This window comes from Chiloscyllium punctatum, chromosome 26 (genome assembly GCF_047496795.1).
Source record: "Chiloscyllium punctatum isolate Juve2018m chromosome 26, sChiPun1.3, whole genome shotgun sequence".
NCBI classification, from domain to species: domain Eukaryota; kingdom Metazoa; phylum Chordata; class Chondrichthyes; order Orectolobiformes; family Hemiscylliidae; genus Chiloscyllium; species Chiloscyllium punctatum.
In genome coordinates, this window is record NC_092764.1 from 82,974,747 (window position 1) to 82,992,821 (window position 18,075).

The window sequence follows — 18,075 nt, forward strand, 5'->3', positions numbered from 1 at the left end:
CTTTAGGCAGCTTGATTGTTAAGTAAGAAAAGGTTAGCGTTTTACTCCCACTGAATCATTGCTCTATAAAAGATAACAAGCTTTTTATCTTTTCTGGGCACTGAATATATGGAAATCAATTCTGAAGGAAAGAATCCTCGTCAGTAATGTTCCCACATATGTGGAGTAATTGCTTCTGGTCACTCTTCAGGTTATAGAGGCTCAGAAAGAAATGAGTTGGCCAAAGTTAGCAACGTCATTTGGATGGACTATGCTCATTGGGGAAACTTGCAAGATCTGTAGAAGGAACACGTGTTTCAGAGTGTATGCAATAAACCTGAACATTGTTATTTTTTCACAGAGCTTGGGACCCGACTGGAGCAGCAATGAAGCTCGTATTGTTTCTTAAATTTCCGAGCTTGCCAAATTATTGTTGGTAAATGCAGGTAACTTTATCAAAGTACATTTCACATGCCCCAGCTAGGAATTTGGTCCCAATTCTGTCAGTCCATCCATTCCTATGGATAAGAGGTAGTTTAAATGTGAGCACTCCATTTAACTATTTGAATTGAATACTTCAGTGGTTACGTCCTCTTGGATTCTTAATTTCAAATTACTCAATGTGATTTTTTGTCCCCCCTGAATTTGCCAAGCACTGGGCAGTTCTGGAATATTCCAAATATTTACAATAGATGCATTTACACTACTGAAGGCAACCTGGCAGATTGGAATACCATTCAGGTAGTCAACAACAATACATAAGTAACTTTATGAATTGCTTACTGTACACCAACAACGTAAGCCAAGTATTAGTGAAACCACAGATGGTCTCCCAAGGATTCCCAAATCTAAACAGTGCATTCCAGATTTCTCACTATCACCATCTGGGAGCAGTCTCCCAAAGTGCTCCCAGAATTTAGAAAGCGTATACACTGCCCTCTAAAGCTAAATCTGCTGTCACAGGCTTCACTCGTATTGTATACAGTGACATTTATTGTCCAGTTCTTTAACGTGACAAATGATTTTACAAATAATTTATAAAATATTTTAAATCCTGAAGAAATGTGATGTCAGCCCTTTGTAGAAGTGAATGGAAAGTGTGATGTTTGCTTGACCTTTGGCTCTATGTATCAGACTGAACTGAACCTTTAGCAAGATGTGGGATGTTTCCCACACACTTTGTTTAAACAGGCAAAGATTATGCTGAGATTCAAATGTTCAATCAGGTTTAATAAAAATCCTTCCAAAAATTGAGTTTGACTTCAGCTCCTTTAAAGAGACATGCTCTTGGCCTTCAATTTTCTGACATGTGATCATTCTTTGGTAAAGGTGGCTGTGTGTAACACTGCAGGATGTTGGGCTGAAGTGCCTCATTGGGTGGATGAGCTTTATTACTGGTGTAACTCGGCTAATTTTGAGATGGAATATTATTTTGAGTTAAATCTTGTTTTTAACTATGCTCATGTTTGCAATGAACCTTTCACTTTTGGAGATTAGTATTTTTCCGATCTGTTTTGTAAATATAGTTCACAATAGAAAGCACAGTGCTGGAGAACTGCAGGTCCAGCAGCATCTCTGAGGGGAATAAAACATTGTAAACTCCAAGTCTCATGACCATTTGTTCGTTCAGACGAAGAGTCATTGAAATTGAAATGTATCATTATTTTTCTCTTCACTGATGCCCTCAGAACTGTTGAGTTTCTCCAGCACTTTGTTTCTGGGGTTCAGATCTCCAGCACCTACAGTTTATTGTTTTGTTATCGATCCTATGATTTGACTTGGGGAGCGACAGGCAGCAACTGTGATCAACGAGGATAAAACTCCCCAACCACGGAAAACAAACCGGTTCTTTATACTTTGCAAAACACGACTGTAACTAAGAAATGCAATTAAGCTAAGTGCAAGGCGGCATACCACCGGCCTTGTCTCAAACTTGCTACTCATCTTTGAGGACTAATCTGTCAGAATTGTGTTTGCTCGCTTCCTTTGAGATCACAGTCCACAAATGTCCCAGTTCCAATTCCTGGGCCGGGCCCAGTTACCACATTGCAGTGGGGTGGGGAGCTTTGTGTCAGCCTGAAGTTTTTGTTAATAACAACATTGCAGGTTGAAGTTGACTGCTTTGACGAATATTGCGTCATTAAACTTGGAGGAAATCCTTCCGAATGTATTGATTAACTGGACTGAGCCTGTTTACATGCTGCCCTGTTAGTAGTGCTGTAATATTCTCAGTTAATAATCACACAACACCAGGTTATAGTCCAACAGGTTTAACTGGAAGCACACTAGCTTTCGGAGCACCGCTCCTTCATCAGGTGATTGTAGAGGGCACAATTCTAAGGCACAGAATTTATAGCAAAATTTTAGTGTGATGTAACTGAAATTATACATTGAAAATTACCTTGATTGTCTGTTGAGTCTTTCATCTGTTCGAATACCATGATAGTTTCACTTCTTTCATGTGTAAATCACAAAACCTTTTTTTAAAAAGTTGCATTCCTGACAGTGGCCCATCAAATCACTCATTGTATTAATCACTGCACAGTCTCAACAAAGGAATGAAACTGGATGGACCACATTACATCTACCAATGCACTGGAAAATACAACAACACAATCAGCCCTCTTGACCCTGCAACTTCTGTCTTACTGTGGTCCAAAACAGCAGCAATCCAGCCCAATCTGAAATCTCATGACCTTGTATATTCCCCATTCAACCATTAACATCAAGCCAGGGGATAAACCCTAGTTCAGTGGAGAGTTCCGCAGGGCATGCCAGGAGCAATACCAGGCATACATAAAAATGAGGTGCCAACCTGGTGAAGCTACCCAACCTGCATGCCAAACAGCGCAAGCAACACCAAATAGAACTCTGTGATCCAACAACCAATGGATCAGATCTGAGCTCTGTAGTTCTGCCACACCTAGTCAGGAATGATAATGGGCAATTAAACAACTTATTGCGGGAAGCATCACAGATATCCCCACCCTTACTGATGGAGGGGTCTCACACATCCATGCAACAGACAAGACAACAGCATTTGCAGCCATCTTCAGCCAGCAGTGCGAAGTGGATGAGCCTTCTACATTGGTCCCTGACATCACAGATGTGAATCAACTTGGTTGAAAACGTATTTCAAATCAAATCAAGAAATGGAGAAGTAGTGTAAAGGCTGTCGGCACTACCAACATTGTGGCAATAATACTGATGGCTGTGCTCTAGAAATTGCTGCCCACCAAGACAAGTCCAGCACTGGCACCTACTGACATTGTGGAACATTTCCCAGGGATGTTCAACACAAACACAGGACAGAGCCAACTCAGCCAATTTCCCTCCATCAGTCGACACTCGCTCAGCAGTGAAGTGATGGAAGGTGTCATCAACAGTGCTGTCACGCAGCTGCTCAGCAATACCCTTCTGTGACACCCAGTTTGGGTTCTGCCAGGGCCACTCAGTTCCTGATCTTGTTACAGACTTGATTCACAAACTGACAAACAGCTGAATTCCAGAGGTGAGGTGAGGGTGATAGCCCAGTCCCACTCCAAGACCACTATTTCGACTTCAGTGATATCACCTGACCTCACCACAGTCTCAGCTCATTTACTGAAACTCTCATTCTTTCATTTTGTTGACTCTAGATATCATTATCTAAACCCACTCCTGGCCAGCATCCCACAAACACCCTCCCTATAATCTCCAGAATATTGAAAACTCTACCGCCCAAGTGCTCACATGTACCAGAACTTGCTGATCCATCAAAAGGCTCCCATTTATAAGCAACAACAATTTATTTTCACACCCTTGACTTAATTCCTGGCTGTAATCATTCCTATCTTCCTCCACCACACACCCTTTCATATCTCAATAACTCATTTTAGTTTAGACTCCCAATGATGTGTTTATTTTTGAGTTCAGCTGTGTGACTGTTTCTATAGATTCCAAGGCAACATGGTCTGGAATTCCCACCCGCTAAGATCTGCTTTCTTCCTTCAAGGCATTCCTGAAAAATTGCTTATTTGGCAATGGTTTTGGTCACTGGACATAATATTCTCCAGCTATGGCCTTATGTCAATAGTTCTCAATATTTTTGTGAAATTAAAAACATGTTGATTTCTACAGATATCTTCTACTTTTCACTATTGCTGAGTGAATAATCTGTAATGTTTCTTACCCAACCACGTTGTGGGAGTGCCTTCACTTTTCAAACTGCAGCTGTACAAGGAAGTCAAACATCACCCTCTCCACAGGCAACAGGGCTTTGGCAATGATCACTGGTATCTGTGGAAGGAGAAATACACATGATGTTTCAGGGAGTGCAATATGAATTATAGGGAATGAAAATGGTGCAGAATTTGACTGTCAGAAATGGAAGAAAAATCCACTCACTATTGGAAAAAAGAATTCTTGACTGTCAAAGATATTGTGGAAAAAATAATCTGATAATGGAGCAGCATACAGTCAGGAGTTGGGCAGCAGTGGACAATCCATTTACAAAAAGGTCTGTGAATGTAGTAGTAAAATACTAAACATGGCAAAAATACACTCATGTGAGACTGAGGAAGCTAGATAACGAACAAGTGGACATCAAGGAACCCAGAGGTGAATCAGAGCAGTGTTCACTTTTATGATCCCACAGTCAGAGATGTCGAGCACAAAAACAGACTCTTCAGTCCAATCCATCTATGCAAACCAGATATTCTAACCTAAACTATTCCCATTTAGCAGCACTTGACCGACATCCCTCTGAACCCTTCCGATTCAAATACCTTTTAAATGTTACAATTTTGGTTGCCCTTTACGTTCCTTTTGAATTTTCCCCTCTCACCCTAAACCTATATCCTCTCGTTCTGGGCTCCACCACCCCAGGGTAAACACCTTGTCTATTTACGCTATCCATGCCCCTCACGATTTTATAAACCTCTTCAGCATCACGCCTCAGCCTATGACACTCCAGGGAAAATGGCCCCAGCCTATTATGCCTCTCCCTGCAACTCAAATCCTCCAACCCTAGCAACATCCTTAAAAAAATCAATTCTCAAACTTTCCATGTTTCAGTGCCTCTTTCTGATAATAGGGGGACCAGAATTGCACACAATATTCCAAAAGTGGCCTAACCAATGTCCTGTACAGCTCCTTTACTCAATGCTCTGACCAACGAAGGAAAGAATCCCAAACAATTTCTTCACTATCCTATCTACCTGTGACTCTACTTTCAAGGAACTATGAACATGCACTCCAAGGTCTCTTTGTTCAGCAAGACTCTCCAAGACCTTACAATTCAGCGTGTGAGTCTTGCTCTGATTTGCTTTTCTAAAATGCAGCACCTCACATTTATCTAAATTAAACCCTATCTGCCACTCCGCAGCCCATTGGCCCATCTGATCGATATCTCATTGTATTCTGAGACAACCTTTATCACTGTCACAATACCTCCAATTTTGGGGTCATCAGCAAACTAACGAACCGTACCGGCTCTATTCACATCCAAATCATTTAAATGGATGAAGAAACAAATCCAGAAAAAAACCCATCAATTTCTCTGGGTTTGAATGCGCTCTGTGTAAATCCTGCCCTATGACTCTCTACCAGGGAGGGCTGCACATTGACACCTCTGAACTTTGCCCCCGACAAAGCTGGCGGCCGCGCAGGTGTCCAGTGAACCTTTGCCCCGAATAAAGATGGCGGCGATCACACGATGAGGTTATTTTCCAGTTTACTGCAAAAACGGGACTGTAAGTTTCAAATTTGTATTGTCCGATGTGCACCAAATGTTTGTAAAACCTCTCACCCCATACCAACACCATTTTCGTCCAACTTCCTGCTGTTTATTTCTTTCCTTAACAACAGCTCTCCATCCACACATCGCGCCCACCGTGAGGATGATCACGTGGTATAGTCTAGTCCCGTCCCTCATTTACTCTGATAGGCTGGAGGACCAAATGCCCCGCCAGGTCCTCCAGCTGTGCCCCTCCCTTTCCATTGGTCGTCTGCTGACATCAATCACCAGGGGCCCATTGTTGCCTGGAGCATGCGCACTCCTTCATGGCTTTTGTTGCTGTTTATCAGTTACGAGAGTGAGACACAAAGTTAAAAATCACACAACCACCTGATGAAGCAGCAGCAACGCTAGTGCTTCCATATAAACCTGTTGGACTCTAACCTGGTGTTCTGTGAATTATAATTTTGTCCCTCCTAATCCAACACGAACACCTGAAAGTCAAGAGTGCGGGAGGAATGCAAAATATAACAACAAAAGAACTAGGAACAGGAGAAGGCCGTCCTGCCCTTTGAGCTTGCTCTGCCATTCATTAAGATCATAGCTGATAATTTTGTGGACGCAGAACCATTTACCAACGTTCTCACCATATCCCTTAATTAATTAGTTATTTCTTTAAAAAAAGTTACCTTAGCTTTAAAAACGTTTACTGAACTAGCAACAACTACTTCCCTGGGCAATGAATTCCATGGAGGTCATGAAGTTCCTTCTCAATTCAGTCCTAAATTTGCTGCCTCTAATCTTGAGGTGATGCCCTCTTGTCCTGGCTTCATCTGCCAGTGGAAACATTCTCTCTACTTCTGTTTTATCCATTCCATTCGTTATTTTATATGTTTCCCATTCTTCTGATTACCAATGAATATAATCCCAATCTACTCAGTCTCTGTTAAGCCAACTCCCTCAACCCAGAATCAATTTAGTTAACCTCCTCTGCATCCCCTCTAGTGCCAATACATTCTTGAGCACGTAAGGAGACAGAAACCACATGCAGTACTGCAGGTGTGGCCTCACCAGTTGGAACATACGCTCTGATTTTAAACACAATCCCTTCAGCAATGAAGGCCAACATTCCATTTGCTTTCTGAATTGATTGTTGTACCTGGTGACCAACCTTCATGCAGAAGGTTACTCAGGTGCCCCTGCATAGCAAATGATGCAACTTTTTAAAATTCAAGTAATAATCTCTTTTTTAATGTTACTCCAACCAAACAGTAGGACTTTACATTTATGAACATTCTATTCCAAATGCCAGCCCATTGCCCACTCACTCAATGTATCTCTGTTCCTCTGCAAAGTTTCACAGTCCTCCACACACTTTGTTCTGCTACTCATCTTAGTGTCATATGCAAACTTTGACACCCGACATGTTGTCGCCAACTCCAAATCATCTGCATCAATTCTAAATAATCGCAGTCCCAACACTGATCCCTGAGTCACACTATTAGTCACTGATTGCCAGCCAGAATAGTACTCATTTATCCCCACATTTTGCTTCCTGTTAGTCAACCAATCTTCTATCCATGCTAATATTCTACTACTAACGTCATGCACCTTTATATTATGCAACAGCCCCTTGCACAGCACCTTGTTGAAGGCCTTTTGGAAATCCGGGTACACTGCATCCACTGGGTCCCCGTTGTCCACCTTGCTCGAAATATCTTCATAGAATTCCAAAAGATTTGTGAAGCATGATCTGCCTTACATGAACCCATGCTCTGTCTGTCCAATGGGACAATTTCTATTAAGATTCCCTGCTATTTTTTTCCTTGATAATAGACCCAAGCATCTTTCCCACTACAGAGAATAAGCTAACTTGTGTATAATTCCCCACCTTTTGTCCACCTCCTTTTTAAAAATGTGGCATCACTTTTGCTGCTTACAGTCCTTCCTTTTCACTGGAATATATCATTGCTGAGCACTTTGTAAAGTGCCTTTGAAAATCTTCCACTGCTCATAAATTGTCCCACCATAAAATCTTTGTTTCCAGTCTACTTTATCCAGGTTCTCCCTCATTCTATTGTAGTTCCCTGTGTTGAAGCACAGGACCCAGGTATTAGATTTTATCTTCACATTCTCCATATGTATTCTAAATTCAACCATACAGTGATCACTCCTTTCAAGAGGATCCCTTACTCTGAGCTCATTAATTATTCCTGTCTCATTGCACAGGGCCAGATGCTGGATAGATTGCTCTCTTGTCAGTTCCATTTCATACTGTTCAAGAAAACTATCATGGATACACTTAATAAACTCAAGGCTACCCTGACTGAGCTGGTTCGATTTAATCTACATGTAGATTAAAGTCACCCATGATAATAGCCATACCATTTTTACAGGCAATAGTTATTTCTTTGTTTATTGCCCATCCCAATGTGATGTTATTATTTGGTGGCCTGCACACTACACCTGTCAGTGAATTTCTTGTTAGAATTTTGAATGCATCATTCCTGTTTCTCCTAATGTACAGCAATAACAACAACTACTTGCATTGTATGGAATATTTTACAATGGCAAATCTCCTAAGGTGCTTCATGGATGATCAAAACGTTGATTAAAGAGAATGATTTTAAAATACATCTTAAAGGAGGATAGAGAAGTTTAGGGAGGGTATTCCACAGACTTCTGCCCTTGACAGCACTATTCGTGGAGTGATACAGGTGGGGTGGGTTGGAAAGGGAACGTGCAAAGGGGAAAATAGAGGAGCACAGGCAGTGCATAAGGTCTTAAGGACAGAGGAAGTTCCAGACTGAGTCTGTCTGTCAGAGAGTATGGCTGCCTCATGGAGTTTGAAGCTCTGCAATGGGTCCATGCATGTCACATTAGTTGAGGAGAGTATTACGGTGGCTGAGAGAACTTTTGACGAGGACTAGTCTCCTGAGGTAGTGTGGGCTGAGGTTAGAAACAGAAGAGGAGAGGTCACACTGCTTGGAGTTGTTTTTTAATATAGGCCTCCGCAGAGTTCCATGGTGGTGGAAGAGAGGATTAGCAAAATTATTCTGGATAGGAGTGAAAGTAACAGGGTGGTCATTATGGGGGGCTTTAACTTCCCCAAAATTGACTGGAAATGCTATAACTCTAATACGTTGGATGAATCGGTTTTTATCCAATGTGTACAGGAGGGTTTCCTGACACAGTATGTTGAAGGGCCGACAAGAGGGGAGGCCACATTGGATCTGGTACTTGGTAATGAACCAGACTAGGTGTTTGATTTAGTTGTAGGTGAGCACTTTGGAGAGAGTGGCCATAATTCAGTTAAGTTTAGTTTAGCGATGGAAAGGAATAAGTACATGCCACAGGTCAAGAGTTATTGATGGGGCAAGGGCAATTAAAATGCTATTAGGCAAGAATTAGATGCACAGAATGGGGTAGCAAAATGCAGGGGATGCAGACCATGGAAATGTGGAGCTGGTTTAAGGAACAGATATTGCGTATCCTTTATAGGTATGTCCCTGTCAGGCAGGAGGAAGTGATAAGGTAAGGGAACCTTGGTTTACTGCGGAAACTGCATCTCTTGTTATGAAGAAGAAGGAGGCTTAGGTGTTGATGAGGCAAGATGGTTCAGATGAGGCGATGAAGAATTACAGATCAGCTAAGAAGGATTTAAAGAGAGAGTTAAAAAGAGCAAAGAGAGGACACGAGCAGTCTTTAACAAATAGAATAAAGGAGAACCCTAAAGCTTTCCTATAGGTATGTGAGGAATAAAAAGATGATTAGGGTAGGAATAGGGCCAGTCACAGACAGAATGGGAATATGAGTGTTGACCCTGTGGAGATCGGAGAGATGCTAAATGAACATTTCTCATTGGTTTTCACTCAGGAAAAGGAGAATATTGTAGAGGAGGAGAATGAGGTATAAGATATTAGACTAGAAATTATCAAGGTTAGTTACAAACAGGTGTTATCAATGCTGGAAGGAGTGAAAATAGACAAGAACCCTGGGCTGGATGGGATATATCCGAGGATTCTCTGGGGAGCTAGGGAGAAGGTGCATAGCCTTTGGCTTGGATATTTGAGTTGTCATTGTCTGCAGATTTGGTACCAGTGCACTGGAAGATTGCAAATGTTGTGCCCTTGTTCAAGAAGGGCAGTAGAGATGACCCAGGTAATTATAGACCAGTGAGCCTTACTTCTGTTGTAGGAAAGGTTTAGGAAAGGATTAAGAGAGAAGATTTATAATCATCTGGCAAACATCAATTTGATTTCAGATAGTCAACTTGGTTTTGTCAAGAGCAGGACATGTCTCACAAATCTCTGAGTTTTTTGAGAAGGTCACCAAGCTTGTAGATGAGGGTAGGGCATTTGACGTGGTACACATCGACAAAAGCAAAGTCTTTGACAAGGTTCCACATGGTGGGCTGTTGGAGAAAATGCAGAGGCATAGAATTGAGGGTGATTTAGCAGTTTGGATTAGAAACTGGCTTTCTGAAAGAAGGCAGCGAGTGGTGGTTGATGGAAAATATTCGGCCTGGAGTCCAGTTCCTAGTCCATAAGACCATAAGACATAGGAGTGGAAGTAAGGCCATTCGGCCCATCGAGTCCACTCCGCCATTCAATCATGGCTGATGCGCATTTCAGCTCCACTTGCCAGCGTTCTCCCCGTAGCCCTTAATTCCTCTAGACAACAAGAACCTATCAATCTCGGCCTTGAAGACATTTAGCGTCCCGGCTTCCACTGCACTCCGTGGCAATGAATTCCACAGGCCCACCACTCTCTGGATGAAGAAATGTCTCCGCATTTCCGTTCTGAAATGACCCCCTCTAATTCTAAGGCTGTGTCCACGGGTCCTAGTCTCCTCGCCTAACAGAAACAATTTTCTAGCATCCACCTTTTCAAAGCCATGTATTATTTTGTACGTCTCTATTAGATCTCCCCTTAATCTTCTAAACTCCAATGAATACAATCCCAGTATCCTCAGCCGTTCCTCATATGCTAGACCTGTCATTCCAGGGATCATCCGTGTGAATCTCCGCTGGACATGTTCCAGTGCCAGTATGTCCTTCCTGAGGTGTGGGGACCAAAACTGGACACAGTACTCCAAATGGGGCCTAACCAGAGCTTTATAAAGTCTTAGTAGTACATCTCTGCTTTTATATTCCAACCCTCTTGAGATAAGAGACAACATTGCATTCGCTTTCTTAATCACAGACTCAACCTGCATGTTTACCTTGAGAGAATCCTCGACTAGCACTCCCAGATCCCTTTGTGCTTTGGCTTTATTAAGTTTCTCACCATTTAGAAAGTAGTCCATGCTTTTATTCTTTTTGCCAAAGTGCAAGACCTCGCACTTGCTCACGTTAAATTCCATCAGCCATTTCCTGGACCACTCTCCCAACCTGTCTAGATCCTTCTGTAGCCTCCCTACTTCCTCAGTACTACCTGCCTGTCCACCTAACTTCGTATCATCGGCAAACTTCGCTAGAATGCCCCCGGTTCCCTCATCCAAATCATTAATATATAATGCGAACAGCTGTGGCCCCAGCACCGAACCCTGCGGGACACCGCTCGTCACCGGCTGCCATTCTGAAAAAGAACCTTTTATCCCAACTCTCTGCCTTCTGTTAGATAGCCAATCCTCAATCCATCCCAGCAGCTCACCTCGAACACCATGGGCCCTCACCTTGCTCAGCAGCCTCCCGTGTGGCACCTTATCAAAGGCCTTTTGAAAGTCCAGATAGACCACATCCACTGGGTTTCCCTGGTCTAACCTACTTGTTACCTCTTCAAAAAATTCCAACAGGTTTGTCAGGCATGACCTCCCTTAACTAAATCCATGTTGACTTGTTCTAATCAGACTCTGCTCTTCCAAGAATTTAGAAACCTCATCCTTAATGATGGATTCTAGAATTTTACCAACAACCGAGGTTAAGCTGATTGGCCTATAATTTTCCATCTTTTGCCTTGATCCTTTCTTGAACAAGGGGGTTACTACAGCCATCTTCCAATCATCCGGGACCTTTCCTGACTCCAGTGACTCTTGAAAGATCTCAACCAATGCCTCTGCTATTTCCTCAGCAACCTCTCTCAGAACTCTAGGGTGTATCCCATCGGGGCCAGGAGATTTATCAATTTTAAGACTTTTTAACTTTTCTAGCACTATCTCTTTCGTAATGGCAACCATACTCAACTCAGCCCCGTGACACCCTTTAATTTTTGGGATATTACTCATGTCTTCCACTGTGAAAACTGACGCAAAGTACTTGTTAAGTTCTCCTGCTATTTCCTTATCTCCCATCACTAGGCTCCCTGCATCAGTTTGAAGTGGCCCAATGTCTACTTTTGCCTGTCGTTTGTTTCTTATGTACTGAAAGAAACTTTTACTATTATTTCTAATATTACTGGCTAGCCTACCTTCATATTTGATCCTCTCATTTCTTATTACACTCTTTGTTATCCTCTGTTGGCTTTTGTATCCTTCCCAATCTTCTGATTTCCCACTGTTCTTAGCCACTTTATAGGATCTCTCTTTTTCTTTAATACATTTCCTGACTTCCTTTGTCAGCCAAGGTTGTCTAATCCCTCCCCGGTTAATCTTTCTTTTCTTGGGAATGAACCTCTGTACAGTGTCCTCAATTATACCTACAAACTCCTGCCATTTTTGCTCTAGTGTCTTCCCGGTTAGCCTCTGCTTCCAGTCTATTTTAGTCAGTTCCTCTCTCATGCCCTCATAATTACCTTTATTCAACTGTAACACCATTACATCAGATTTTGCCTTCTCCCTTTCAAACTCCAGACTGAACTCTACCATATTATGGTCGCTACTTCCTAAGGGTTCCCTTACTTTAAAGATCTTTTATAGAGTCTGGTTCATTGCAAAGCACTAGGTCCAGAATAGCCTGCTCCCTTGTGGGCTCCATGACAAGCTGTTCCAAAAAGCCATCCTGTAAGGATTCCATGAATTCCCTTTCTTTAGATCCACTAGCAACATTATTTACCCCGTCCACCTGCATATTGAAGTCACCCATGATCAATGTAACCTTGCCTTTCTGACATGCCTTCTCTATTTCCCGGTACATGTTGCGTCCCTGGTCCTGACCACTGTTAGGAGGTCTGTACACAACTCCAATTATGGTTTTTTTGCCTTTGTGGTTCCTCAATTCCACCCACACAGACTCCACATCATCCGACGCTATGTCATTCAATACCATAGATTTAATTTTGTTCTTAACTAACAAGGCAACCCCACCCCCTCTGCCCACCTCTCTGTCTTTTCGATAAGTTGAAAAACCATGGAGGTTTAACTGCCAGTCCTGACCCCCCTGTAACCAAGTCTCTGTGATGCCTACTACATCATAATCATTCACTATTATCTGTGCCATTAATTCATCGGCTTTGTTATGAATGCTACGAGCATTCAGGTAAAGTGCCTTAATGCTAACTTCCTTATTAGAGATGTTGTAAGTCATAGGTCCTAAGTTATCCTTGCTTTTTTCTGCATTCTCAGTCTGCCTCAATTTTAAATCCGCCTGGAAACATGCTATCCTGCTGCTTATCTTTCCATTTACCTCCATACTCCCTGTCGCTTTCACTTTCCCTTCCCCCCAACTCAGAAGTTTAAAGTCACGTGCTACCAGGATCTGTTTTGGGACCACTGCAGGTATAGGTGAATGGATTAAGAAATTTACAGACGACACTAAAGTCAGTGTAGTAGTGGACAATGTGGAAGAATGTTACAGGTTGCAAGGGGACTTGGATAAACTGCAGAATTGGGCTGAGAGGTGGCAAATAGAGTTCAATGCAACTAAATGTGAGGTGATGCACTTTGAGAAGAATAACAGGAAGGCTGAATACTGGGTCAATGGAAAAAATCTTGGTAGTGTGGTGTGCAGAGGGATCTTTGAGTCCATGTACATAGATCCCTGAAAGTTGCCACCCAGGTTGATAGTGCTGTTAAGAAGGCAAACGGTGTGTTAGGTTTCATTCATGGAGGGATTGAGTTCCGAAGTTGAAATACCATACTGCAACTATACAAAACGCTGGTGCAGCCACACTTGGAATATTGTGTTCAGTTCTGGTGCCATATTTCCAGAAGGATCTGGAAACATTGGAAAAGGTGCAGAGGAGATTTTCCAGAACGTTGCCTGGTCTGGAGAGATGGTCTTGTGAGGAAAGGCTGAGAGAATTGAAACTCTTCTCATCGGCAAGAATAAGGCTAGAGGGGATTTGATAGAGACATACAAGATGATCAGAGGATTAGAAAGGTAGACAATGGAAGTATTTTTCCAAGGATGATGACGTCAGCGTGGGGGAGGAACCCTGCTCATGACTCCACCTCCATTCTCCCCACTCCAGTTACAGGCTCCGCCCCCACTCCCAGCTCCACACCCACACCAGATCCCAGCTCCCAGCCCTGCCGAGTTTTCACCATCCCTCCAGACCTTCCCCTCACTGAGGACGAATGATCAGTTCTCAGCAAAGGCCTCACCTTCATCCCCCTCCGTCCACGCATCAATGAATTTAATACACACCGTGACGTCGAACAATTCTTCCGCCGCCTCCACCTCCGAGCTTACCTTCACAATCAGGATTCCCACCAACTTCCGAGGACCCCTTCGCCCACCTCCAACACACTGCATCCACCTGGACACCCCGCGCTGGCCTATTACCTGCCCTCGACCTCTTCATTTCCAACTGCCGCCGGGACATTAACCGCCTCAACCTGTCTACCTCCCTCCCCCACTCCAACCTCTCACCCTCACAATGCGCAGCCCTCCAATCCCTCTGCTCCAATCCCAACCTCACCATCAAGCCAGCGGATAAAGGGGGTGCAGTGGTAGTCTGGCGCACTGACCTCTACACCGCTGAAGCCAAATGTCAACTCAAGGACATCTCTTCCTACTGCCCCCTCGACCATGACCCCACCCCCCATCACCAAACCATCATCTCCCAGACCATACAGAACCTCATCACCTCAGGAGATCTCCCACCCACAGCTTCCAACCTCATAGTTCAGGAACCCCGCACTGCCCGGTTCTACCTCCTTCTCAAGATCCACAATCCTGACCACCCTGGCCGACCCATTGTCTCAGCATGCTCCTGCCCCACTGAACTCATCTCTACCTACCATGGCACTGTCCTATCCCCCCAGTCCACGAACTCCCCACATACGTTCGAGACTCCACCTCCTCCAAGACTTCCGTTTCCCCGGCCCCCAACGCCTCATCTTCACCATGGATATCCAATCCCTCTACACCTCCATCCGCCATGACCAGGGCATCCAAGCCCTCTGTTTTTGTCCTCTCCTGATGTCCCCAACTGTACCCTTCCACTGACACTCTCATTCGTTTGGCCGAACTGGTCCTCACCCTTAACAATTTCTCCTTCGAATCCTCCCACTTCCTCCAGACCAAAGGGGTAGCCATGGGAACACGTATGGGCCCCAGCTATGCCTGTCTCTTTGTTGGCTACGTAGAACAGTTGATCTTCCGTAATTACACCGGCACCACTCCCCACCTCTTCCTCCGCTACATTGACGACTGCATTGGTGCCACCTCGTGCTCCCGCGAGGAGGTTGAGCAATTCATCAACTTCACCAACACATTCCACCCTGACCTTAAATTTACCTGGACCATCTCTGACACCACCCTCCCCTTCCTGGACCTCTCCATCTCCATTAATGATGACCAACTTGACACTGACATTTTTACAAACCCACCGACTCCCACAGCTACCTGGATTACACCTCTTCTCACCCTACCTCTTGCAAAAATGCCATCCCGTATTCCTAATTCCTCCGCCTCCACCATATCTGCTCCCAGGAGGATCAGTTCCACCACAGAACACACCAGGAGGCCTCCTTCTTTAGAGACCGCAATTTCCCTTCCCACGTGGTTAAAGATGCCCTCCAACACATCTCGTCCACATCCCGCACCTCCGCCCTCAGACCCCACCCCTCCAACCATAACAAGGACAGAACGCCCCTGGTGCTCACCTTCCACCCCACTAACCTTCGCATAAACCAAATCATTCGCTGACATTTCTGCCACCTCTAAACAAACCCCACCACCAGGGATATATTTCCTTCCCCACCCCTTTCTGCCTTCTGCAAAGACCATTCCCTCCGTGACTACCTGGTCAGGTCCACGCCTCCCACAACCCAGCCTCCCAACCTGGCACCTACCCCTGCCACCGCAGGAATTGCAAAACCTGCGCCCACACCTCCTCCTTCACCTCTATCCAAGGCCCTAAAGGAGCCTTCCACATCCAAAGTTTTACCTGCACATCCACTAATATCATTTATTGTATCCGTTGCTCCCGATGCGGTCTCCTCGACATTGGGGAGATTGGACACCTCCGAGCAGAGCGCTTTAGGGAATATCTCCGGGACACCCGCATCAATCAACCCCACCGCCCTGTGGCCCAACATTTCAACTCTCCCTCCCACTCTGCCGAGGACATGGAAGTCTTGGGCCTCCTTCACCGCCATTCCCTCACCACCAGATGCCTGGAGGAAGAACGCCTCATCGTCCGCCTCACAACCCTTCAACCTCAGGGCATCAATGTGGATTTCAACAATTTCGTCATTTCCCCTTCCCCCACCTCATCGCAGTTCCAAACTTCCAGCTCAGTACTGTCCCCGTGACTTGTCTTACCTGCCTATCTTCTTTTCCACCTATCCACTCCATCCTCCGACCGCCCCCGACCTATCACCTTCATCCCCTCCCCTACTCACCTATTGTACTCTATGCTACTTTCTCCCCACCCCCACCCTCCTCTACCTTATCTCTCCACGCTTCAGGCTCTCTGCCTTTATTCCTGAGGAAGGGCTTTTGCCCGAAACATCGATTTTACTGCTCCTCGGATGCTGCCTGAACTGCTGTGCTCTTCCAGCACCACTAATCCAGAATCTGTACCCCACCACATCACTTTGCCCCACAATCGTGGTATCTGGCTGTGCACAAGGAGGAGTGGCACAGTCTGTACTGGGATGCGCTGGGGCCCTGAAACACATGGTAAAGACTAAAATCACCAGAGCATTGAGAGCCCCATCACATTGTTTGCATGTTCTATTGTTTTGACTCTGTTCCTGCCTTCCCTTGTTTTTTTTTAATAAAGTTGTTATTACACACACCTGCACAAGCTGTGAAATGAACTCAGGCTTCTCGATGCAAGATTCGGGATATTTTCACCACATCACAAGGCATCGACTCTAACTTCCCTTGTCCCTTAGCCTGCTGAGTCACGCCTGAAATCAACTCCGCAATTGGGAGGAAGGGGCGGAACAGGAGGACCGAGCAGCGGCCAGTCGTCTAACCAGAGTGAAGGGGGAGCGGGGCCAAAGCATTCTCGGGGAGTGAACGCTTCAGGATTGGTCAGAAAGCAAACTATTTTGCAGGATTGATCATTCTCACTACATAGTGGAGCATTAAACCTCTCCCATGAATCAATGTGAGATTTTTAAGAAATAGTTGAAATGTAAATCTGATAACGTACATTAGGGAGATATAAACAATCCTTCGAAAAACACGTGGGTGATTTTGCAATAATGTAGGGGGACGAGCTGAGAATAACTCACAGGTTGGTGTGAATAATTCACAGGTCGGTTTACACAACTCGAGTAAGAAACTTATTTTCAAACTCCCCGAACGATTAGTAATTTACATACCTGGCTAGTATGGTTAAATTGGACTGAACAATCTATTTGCACACTAATCATCTCAATGACTGTAACTCGACAGAGGAATTGTTAATGACTAATATTTCACCCATGATCCTGTGCAGTTATGAATATTCTCTATAAACTCACCGATAATCTCAGACGCACGCGCATGTTGGTTTCTATGTGGAGCATGCGCAGTGTCACATTGATCATTACAGAGAGAGAGACATGGAGCTGCTTTCTCTGGCAGTGGTTGCGATCGGCTTCAGAGCCAATGTGCTGGAGCCTCGCTGGGGGAAAGGAGCGGAAAGATTTCACAAGTCCTGGATACAGGTTAAAAATAACTCGAAAAAGGCCCTCCAGGCCCGGGTAAGGAGATGGCGGTCTCTGATCAGGGAAGGGGCCCCAGGGTCACGGCCGCCATTTGTTTGAGGGAAGAGGGAGCGCGGGCCTGACGGCCGCCATTTTGAGAAGGTCAAGGGGCAGGAGGGCGGGGCTCTCTGGGTCTGTAGAACAATCAGAGGAAAGGGAAGACCCATTGTTATTGATTAATTCCACGAACACAGCTTCACTGGGCTGTCCTGCAGGAATATCCTCTCTCAGTCCTGCTGGGATGTTTCACCCAATCTCCTCCTCTCACAGCTCCCCTTCTGTCCTTCCTGCAGCATCTGTCCCCTGGAACATTGAGCTGCCTGTCCTGTCCCTCCCTCAGCTGTTGTTTCTG

At 44.7% G+C, this 18,075-nt stretch overlaps 1 long non-coding RNA gene across 3 annotated transcripts in view; it reads right to left on the reverse strand.

The window, feature by feature from the left end:
* Window positions 1-16,917, reverse strand: part of LOC140496204 (uncharacterized) — a 54,162-nt gene extending 37,245 nt beyond the window's left edge. Inside the window, exons 1-2 of one of the 3 annotated variants that reach the window (XR_011964216.1) lie at window positions 16,824-16,917; window positions 4,151-4,257 (exon numbers count right to left, since the gene is read on the reverse strand). This is a non-coding gene — a long non-coding RNA (uncharacterized lncRNA). Of the gene's footprint in view, window positions 1-4,150; window positions 4,258-5,767; window positions 5,884-16,823 lie in introns of those variants that run through there. The other 2 variants (XR_011964215.1, XR_011964214.1) reach the window with 2 other exon arrangements.
* Window positions 16,918-18,075: the final 1,158 nt, after the last annotated feature.